The sequence below is a fragment of the Electrophorus electricus genome, unplaced genomic scaffold (assembly GCF_041902795.1).
Source record: "Electrophorus electricus isolate QZ-2024a unplaced genomic scaffold, ASM4190279v1 Scaffold192, whole genome shotgun sequence".
Taxonomy (NCBI): Eukaryota; Metazoa; Chordata; class Actinopteri; order Gymnotiformes; family Gymnotidae; genus Electrophorus; species Electrophorus electricus.
Window position 1 is genome coordinate 35,001 of NW_027658473.1, and position 7,500 is coordinate 42,500.

At 55.4% G+C, this 7,500-nt stretch overlaps 1 non-coding gene across 1 annotated transcript in view; it reads left to right on the forward strand.

Moving 5' to 3' along the window:
• Positions 1–5,760: 5,760 nt before the first annotated feature.
• LOC145655167 (18S ribosomal RNA) overlaps positions 5,761–7,500 on the forward strand; it is a 1,839-nt gene continuing 99 nt past the window's right edge. Inside the window, exon 1 of the ribosomal RNA XR_014121325.1 lies at positions 5,761–7,500. This exon is cut by the window's right edge and continues 99 nt beyond it. This is a non-coding gene — a ribosomal RNA (18S ribosomal RNA).

The following is a 7,500-nucleotide window of genomic DNA, read 5'->3' on the forward strand; positions in this document are numbered from 1 at the left end:
GGTAGTAGTAGTATGATTTAAAGGCACAAAGTGATTGAAGTGTGCCCAGGCCCAGAGCTACTTTGCTGGGCATGAATGTGTTTGAACTCTTGGGCCTGGAAGTCTGGTAGTAGTAGTATGATTTAAAGGTACAAAGTGAATGAAGTGAGCCCAGGCCCAGAGCTACTTTGCTGTGCATGACTGTGTTTGACCTCTTGGGCCTGGAAGTCTATTTCTAGGCTTATATAAATGGTCAAACTTCTTGAAGTGTGCCCAGGCCCAGAGCTACTTTGCTGTGCATGACTGTGTGACCTCTTGGCCCTGGAAGTCTGGTGGTAGTAGTAGTATGATTTAAAGGCACAAAGTGATTGAAGTGTGCCCAGGCCCAGAGCTACTTTGCTGGGCATGACTGTGTTTGACCTCTTGGGCCTGGAAGTCTGGTAGTAGTAGTAGTAGTAGTAGTAGTAGTATGATTTAAAGGTACAAAGTGAATGAAGTGTGCCCAGGCCCAGAGCTACTTTGCTGGGCATGACTGTGTTTGACCTCTTGGGCCTGGAAGTCTATTTCTAGGCTTATATAAAGGGTCAAACTTCTTGAAGTGTGCCCAGGCCCAGAGCTACTTTGCTGGGCATGACTGTGTTTGACCTCTGGGGCCTGGAAGTCTGGTAGTAGTAGTATGATTTAAAGGCACAAAGTGATTGAAGTGTGCCCAGGCCCAGAGCTACTTTGCTGGGCATGAATGTGTTTGAACTCTTGGGCCTGGAAGTCTGGTAGTAGTAGTATGATTTAAAGGCACAAAGTGATTGAAGTGTGCCCAGGCCCAGAGCTACTTTGCTGTGCATGACTGTGGTTGACCTCTTGGCCCTGGAAGTCTGGTGGTAGTAGTAGTATGATTTAAAGGCACAAAGTGATTGAAGTGTGCCCAGGCCCAGAGCTACTTTGCTGGGCATGACTGTGTTTGACCTCTTGGGCCTGGAAGTCTGGTAGTAGTAGTAGTAGTAGTAGTAGTAGTAGTAGTAGTATGATTTAAAGGTACAAAGTGAATGAAGTGTGCCCAGGCCCAGAGCTACTTTGCTGGGCATGACTGTGTTTGACGTCTTGGGCCTGGAAGTCTGGTAGTAGTAGTATGATTTAAAGGTACAAAGTGAATGAAGTGTGCCCAGGCCCAGAGCTACTTTGCTGGGCATGACTGTGTTTGACCTCTTGGGCCTGGAAGTCTATTTCTAGGCTTATATAAAGGGTCAAACTTCTTGAAGTGTGCCCAGGCCCAGAGCTACTTTGCTGGGCATGACTGTGTTTGACCTCTTGGGTCTGGAAGTCTGGTAGTAGTAGTAGTATGATTTAAAGGCACAAAGTGATTGAAGTGTGCCCAGGCCCAGAGCTACTTTGCTGGGCATGACTGTGTTTGACCTCTTGGCTCTGGAAGTCTATTTCTAGGCTTATATAAAGGGTCAAACATCTTGAAGTGTGCCCAGGCCCAGAGCTACTTTGCTGGGCATGAATGTGTTTGAACTCTTGGGCCTGGAAGTCTGGTGGTAGTAGTAGTATGATTTAAAGGCACAAAGTGATTGAAGTGTGCCCAGGCCCAGAGCTACTTTGCTGTGCATGACTGTGGTTGACCTCTTGGCCCTGGAAGTCTGGTGGTGGTAGTAGTAGTATGATTTAAAGGCACAAAGTGAATGAAGTGTGCCCAGGCCCAGATCTACTTTGCTGGGCATGACTGTGTTTGACCTCTTGGGCCTGGAAGTCTGGTAGTAGTAGTATGATTTAAAGGCACAAAGTGATTGAAGTGTGCCCAGGCCCAGAGCTACTTTGCTGGGCATGAATGTGTTTGACCTCTTGGGCCTGGAAGTCTGGTGGTAGTAGTAGTATGATTTAAAGGTACAAAGTGAATGAAGTGTGCCCAGGCCCAGAGCTACTTTGCTGGGCATGACTGTGTTTGACCTCTTGGGCCTGGAAGTCTGGTGGTAGTAGTAGTATGATTTAAAGGCACAAAGTGATTGAAGTGTGCCCAGGCCCAGAGCTACTTTGCTGGGCATGACTGTGTTTGACCTCTTGGGCCTGGAAGTCTGGTAGTAGTAGTATGATTTAAAGGTACAAAGTGAATGAAGTGTGCCCAGGCCCAGAGCTACTTTGCTGGGCATGACTGTGTTTGACCTCTTGGGCCTGGAAGTCTATTTCTAGGCTTATATAAAGGGTCAAACTTCTTGAAGTGTGCCCAGGCCCAGAGCTACTTTGCTGTGCATGACTGTGTGACCTCTTGGCCCTGGAATTCTGGTGGTAGTAGTAGTAGTAGTAGTATGATTTAAAGGTACAAAGTGAATGAAGTGTGCCCAGGCCCAGAGCCAGGCCTGGGCAGCAGGGGGCGCTCCTGGCCATGCCCAGCGAGTTTCGTGCGAATCGGACCTGGTCCGGAAGAGATACGAAGGGAAAACTCATTACTCGTCGGGGTGGCACATCCAGGCTCTCGACCCTCCCAAAGCGTCCGACCAGGGTGCACCCTGCCGGGCATGGTTAGCCGCCAGCCCCCTTCCTGGAGGTCTGGTTGGCACGGGGTTTTGATTTATCGGTTTCATATCTCTGGGCTCCTTGGGAGCAGAAAGTCGGTTGAGGGCCCTTTGGAAAGAGCCGGGGCTGCCGTTTAACGCTGTCCAAGCGGCAGGCGAAGCGCACCCACCGTTTTTACGCTATGATTTTTTAAAACCGCCGGGGCGGCAAACACAGGGCCGGTCGGGTTTGAAGACGAATATCTCTTCGGCCCTTGGGAGGAGAGAAGCAGCGCGGGTCACCTTTGAACGCGCTCGCTGCCAGGAACGTCTGGCGTAAAAGTTTCGTGGGAATCGGACGTTCCTAGGCTGAGAAGCGAGCGCCCGCCCTCGGGCGGTCGGGGGCCCCTTTCTCATTCCCCGTCTGGGCTAAAAATACGAGGTCGGACCCGATGGACTCGGGAGACTGGAGAGTACCAGGGAGACCCTGGAAGCAGGCGACCCGACCCACGCTTCGCTGTCTCCTCGGCCCTCGGGAGTAGAAGCGCGGGGACGGTGGCGTGGGCAGCAGGGGGCGCTCCTGGCCATGCCCAGCGAGTTTCGTGCGAATCGGACCTGGTCCGGAAGAGATACGAAGGGAAAACTCATTACTCGTCGGGGTGGCACATCCAGGCTCTCGACCCTCCCAAAGCGTCCGACCAGGGTGCACCCTGCCGGGCATGGTTAGCCGCCAGCCCCCTTCCTGGAGGTCTGGTTGGCACGGGGTTTTGATTTATCGGTTTCATATCTCTGGGCTCCTTGGGAGCAGAAAGTCGGTTGAGGGCCCTTTGGAAAGAGCCGGGGCTGCCGTTTAACGCTGTCCAAGCGGCAGGCGAAGCGCACCCACCGTTTTTACGCTATGATTTTTTAAAACCGCCGGGGCGGCAAACACAGGGCCGGTCGGGTTTGAAGACGAATATCTCTTCGGCCCTTGGGAGGAGAGAAGCAGCGCGGGTCACCTTTGAACGCGCTCGCTGCCAGGAACGTCTGGCGTAAAAGTTTCGTGGGAATCGGACGTTCCTAGGCTGAGAAGCGAGCGCCCGCCCTCGGGCGGTCGGGGGCCCCTTTCTCATTCCCCGTCTGGGCTAAAAATACGAGGTCGGACCCGATGGACTCGGGAGACTGGAGAGTACCAGGGAGACCCTGGAAGCAGGCGACCCGACCCACGCTTCGCTGTCTCCTCGGCCCTCGGGAGTAGAAGCGCGGGGACGGTGGCGTGGGCAGCAGGGGGCGCTCCTGGCCATGCCCAGCGAGTTTCGTGCGAATCGGACCTGGTCCGGAAGAGATACGAAGGGAAAACTCATTACTCGTCGGGGTGGCACATCCAGGCTCTCGACCCTCCCGAAGTGTCCGACCAGGGTGCACCCTGCCGGGCTAAGAGAACAGCCAGGTGAACCCTGGAGGTTCCGAACTCCAGACCCCTGGACCCGACGGCTCAGTCCGCCTCAGGTGCACTACAGAGGTCCTCGGGCTGTCCCTGAGTGCATTAAAACGGAAATCAGAATTACTCCCCCGGGTGGCACTTCCAGGCTCTCGACCCTCCCAAAGTGTCCGACCAGGGTGCACCCTGCTGGGCATGGTTAGCCGCCAGCCCCCTTCCTGGAGGTCTGGTTGGCACGGGGTTTTGCAAATAGGTCCCGTCGGGTATATGGGAGAGCAAAGAGAATCAATGGGGTCCAAGCACTAAATTCATCCAGTGGCGTTCTCTGGAAGCCCAAGGGGAGTCCGAGGGGTGTTCGGCCGGCAAGGGGAGCTCTCCCTCGGACACATGATCAAACGCCTGTCCCCTACCGGAAAGTGGTGTGCTCTGGATGCCCCCCCCCCCCCATCCCCCGAGGGGGGTGCTTATCCCGCGAGGGGAGCCCTCCTCGGGTTAAGTGAACCATCATGCCGATTCCCCTATGGAAGTGGGCACATCCAGGCACACAGTCTGCTTTGCTCTCCCCGACCCGAGTGCGTCTGTTGGGCTGAGTGTACGCCCAGGCAACTGGATCCAATGGCTCAGTCCGCCGCAGCGTGCTTCGACGATGGGTCGTACAGCCATGCCACCAGGGTGGGCGTGTTTGTAAATGTACCAGTGGATTCTCGTCGGCCTGCCACATCCATGGTATCGACCTACCAGGCCTGTCCGACCAGGGGTTGACCCTGGACGGGCACGGTCTGTGGTTTGGCCCTTGTCCTAGATGAAATCGGGCACGGGGTTTTCTGGCCAGGTACCATCGGGTTACTGGGAGAGCGGCTTCGGTCTCCAGGTGAGACCAATGGTGAAGCAGCACGAGGCAATGGAGAGCATGCAAAGCGATGGGGAAGCCATGCACGGCAATGGCCACGAAAAAAAAAAAAAAATCACCACGGAAGGAACGTGAAGAACAAGGAGGAGTGTAGTGACACTGCCCAAAGCTGCCCGGTGTTGCAGGGGTCTATTGGTGTGTTGCTTCCTTGTTTGGTAGAGTGGAGTACCAGACCCGCCAGGGGTAGGCAAACCATTCCCCCTACGGTAAGTGAGGAGCCAGCCATTTGACGAGCGGGTGTCCACGTGTACGGGTGCGAGCGCTATCCCCCCACACGGGGTTAGGCCACGGCCTTAGGTGGACGTCTGCCGACCAGCCCCGGCTGATCCAGAACTTCTGATGTGGAGAGCGGTTTTGACAGATCCTCCCTGGTTCTAGCGGGTCAAGCCTCTGATGGGGGGTGGGGGTTATTTGTAACCCATCCCAGAACTCTCTGGGGGAGACTCAGACGGCCAGTCTGTCTACTCAGTTGTCCTATACTGGTGTCTGTGGTTTGGGAGGAAGGGAGTGCCCTGCTTTGTTGGCCTCCTCTTCAAACCTACCTGGGCCCACGAATCACTCTTCTTGGTTACATCACGAAACGTAGGTTGAGCGAGGCTAGGGGGGAGGGAATTCGACGAGGTCTTTCCCTTGTCCCCCCACCAGCGGCCCACGAAAATCAAAACGGCGTGAAGGGAGGGAACGCCGAAAGCACCTGGAGTCGGCCGTCCGCACCTCCGGAGGAGGTGGACGGGGTACGGTGCGGGCATGACCGGATGGGACAGCTTTGCATCAAGGTGAGAGGTCGGCGTCCGAAGGCCAGAGGGCGGTGCGCGAGCACGTTTACACTGGCCGCGGAAGCTGTCCTGGGTAGCCCTGTATGGCGTCTGGACCTGACGGCGCACGCACTTACAACCCGCTGCTTCCTAGCCCCCGGAAGGGGAGGCGGATGTCACTCGTGGTTCATCCCAGACCACGGTGCAAACTACCTGGTTGATCCTGCCAGTAACATATGCTTGTCTCAAAGATTAAGCCATGCAGGTCTAAGTGCACACGGCCGGTACAGTGAAACTGCGAATGGCTCATTAAATCAGTTATGGTTCCTTTGATCGCTCCACACGTTACTCGGATAACTGTGGTAATTCTAGAGCTAATACATGCAAACGAGCGCTGACCCTTCGGGGGATGCGTGCATTTATCAGACCCAAAACCCATCCGGGGGGCTCGGGCCCCCCGGCCGCTTTGGTGACTCTAGATAACCTCGGGCCGATCGCGCGCCCTCCGCGGCGGCGACGTCTCATTCGAATGTCTGCCCTATCAACTTTCGATGGTACCATAGTCGGCTACCATGGTGACCACGGGTAACGGGGAATCAGGGTTCGATTCCGGAGAGGGAGCCTGAGAAACGGCTACCACATCCAAGGAAGGCAGCAGGCGCGCAAATTACCCATTCCCGACACGGGGAGGTAGTGACGAAAAATAACGATACAGGTCTCTTTCGAGGCCCTGTAATCGGAATGAGCGTATCCTAAACCCATGGGTGAGGACCCATTGGAGGGCAAGTCTGGTGCCAGCAGCCGCGGTAATTCCAGCTCCAATAGCGTATATTAAAGTTGCTGCAGTTAAAAAGCTCGTAGTTGGATGTCGGGAGTGGGCTGGCGGTCCGCCGCGAGGCGTGCCACCGCCTGTCTCAGACCCTGTCTCCCGGTGCCCCCCGGATGCCCTTGGCTGGGTGTCCGGACGGGGCTCGGAGCGTTTACTTTGAAAAAATTAGAGTGTTCAAAGCGGGCCCGCTTCTCGCCTGAATACCTGAGCTAGGAATAATGGAATAGGACTCCGGTTCTATTTTGTGGGTTTCCTGAACCAGGGCCATGATTAAGAGGGACGGCCGGGGGCATTCGTATTGCGCCGCTAGAGGTGAAATTCTTGGACCGGCGCAAGACGGACGAAAGCGAAAGCATTTGCCAAGAATGTTTTCATTAATCAAGAACGAAAGTCGGAGGTTCGAAGACGATCAGATACCGTCGTAGTTCCGACCGTAAACTATGCCGACCCGCGATCCGGCGGCGTTATTCCCATGACCCGCCGGGCAGCGTGAGGGAAACCACGAGTCTGTGGGTTCCGGGGGGAGTATGGTTGCAAAGCTGAAACTTAAAGGAATTGACGGAAGGGCACCACCAGGAGTGGAGCCTGCGGCTTAATTTGACTCAACACGGGAAACCTCACCCGGCCCGGACACGGAAAGGATTGACAGATTGATAGCTCTTTCTCGATTCTGTGGGTGGTGGTGCATGGCCGTTCTTAGTTGGTGGAGCGATTTGTCTGGTTAATTCCGATAACGAACGAGACTCCGGCATGCTAAATAGTTACGCGGCCCTCCGCGGTCGGCGTCAAACTTCTTAGAGGGACAAGTGGCGTTCAGCCACGCGAGATGGAGCAATAACAGGTCTGTGATGCCCTTAGATGTCCGGGGCTGCACGCGCGCCACAATGGTTGGATCAGCGTGTGCCTACCCTACACCGAGAGGTGCGGGTAATCCGCTGAACCCCATTCGTGATGGGGACTGGGGATTGCAATTATTCCCCATGAACGAGGAATTCCCAGTAAGCGCGGGTCATAAGCTCGCGTTGATTAAGTCCCTGCCCTTTGTACACACCGCCCGTCGCTACTACCGATCGGATGGTTTAGTGAGGTCCTCGGATCGGCCCCGCCGGGGCTCCTCGCGG